This window comes from Zingiber officinale, chromosome 10B (assembly GCF_018446385.1).
Source record: "Zingiber officinale cultivar Zhangliang chromosome 10B, Zo_v1.1, whole genome shotgun sequence".
NCBI classification, from domain to species: Eukaryota; Viridiplantae; Streptophyta; class Magnoliopsida; order Zingiberales; family Zingiberaceae; genus Zingiber; species Zingiber officinale.
Window position 1 is genome coordinate 50,530,297 of NC_056005.1, and position 1,571 is coordinate 50,531,867.

Here is a 1,571-nt window from a genome sequence, read left to right on the forward strand (position 1 = left end):
CCACTATATAGTGGTCGAGGCGGACAGTCCGCTAATAGCTATCTAGCTACATAGCATCAGGGTCCCTGACTGCTCACAACGCCGGATCTCACAAAACCTCATGTCCGGGTGGCACGACAGGACTAGCAGCAACTGCTCCAGCTACCACTACCCATGAGTGGCCGAGTGTGCGGTGCTATTCCCAAACCAACTGATGACTCTCTCAACCATAAGGAAGATAATGGTCATCAGATGCAATGAATGATGAACATGATATATATATATATATATATATATAATCATCATCCATGCAACAACCCCAAACCTCATAAATACCTCCAACAAGAGTATAATCGTCATGATACCTCCACGTATCCCACCAAACATATGTACACACTACACATGTATAATCAACCCAAAAATCTTCAATAATCCCACCAGACACACGTACACAAAATATAAGTACAATCAACATGTATCCTCCAGTAAAAACACAACAGACAGGTGTATATACCCCAAACATACAATCAACACAACTTCAAAAGTACATGACAAATACGTATGCACACACCACATGTAAATGCACGGTCAACGAGATGACTCCTATAACACATACCCACCTATGTACAGTCCACATCATATACCCAATCAGCATGGTAATACCAACAACCCGACAATCCCTATAAGACATACTCTATACATGTAACCACAATAGAGTAGATATCAATAGTTGAGACTATATATGAATTAAATAGATCATCACAAGGGTCAAGCATAAGTATCATGCAGGAAAAACAGCAATCGATCATGATATAAGATAAAACAGCCTAATTCATCCAATAATAACCATGCACTAAGTACAAGAAAATCTACATAGAGGCCAAGGAAAAAATACCCGCCTTTATCTGTCGATCGCGTCAGATAGACCAATCCCACATCGAGACACTCACCTCAAACCCAAATCCTGCGATCACATAATACCTTTAGCCAATTACATAGGTAGCAAATAGCTAAATAAAATTCCCCAATCTAGTTAGGGAAAACTCTAATTGAAATAATTAACCCAATACAAATTCTAATCAATCCAACTCATACCAATAACGATTATGTATCCATTTACATAAATCATTCACCAATTAACCATTACAAATCAACTCTAAAACTTACCCAATTTCGGATGCACCGTGGTTGATCCAAAGCCGAAAATGTTGGTTGTTGGAAATTGGTAACTAGGGCAAGATGAGACTGCTGAACTCCCAAACAATATCCTAATACACAATCAACATCGAGCATTAGATTTAAACCTCAATCCATCAACTGAAATCAACCAACTTACCCTCTGTTGAATCCTGATTTCTAGCTAAATCGATGATGTTTGGAAGATGTCCAACAACTTCATATCAGAACCAGAAAATGATGTCCAACACTAGATCTTGGGCAAGACAATGGTCAAAGTAGAGGTCCAGTGATTGCAACAAGCCATAAGTAGCCAAAAATCCCTCTATAGACACTTCTTGGCAAGGGAAGGACAACCACAATGAAGCCACAATCACCGGCACCAGTTGGTCGGAGTGGAGGGGTCCAATCTAGGG

At 39.8% G+C, this 1,571-nt stretch overlaps 1 long non-coding RNA gene across 1 annotated transcript; it reads right to left on the reverse strand.

Moving 5' to 3' along the window:
• Positions 1-877: 877 nt before the first annotated feature.
• Positions 878-1,334, reverse strand: LOC122028845. The gene is made up of 3 exons (XR_006124976.1): positions 1,316-1,334; positions 1,147-1,247; positions 878-943 (listed from the first exon to the last, which is right to left on the reverse strand). It is a non-coding gene; the product is annotated as an uncharacterized LOC122028845 (long non-coding RNA).
• Between the last annotated feature and the right edge of the window lie 237 nt (positions 1,335-1,571).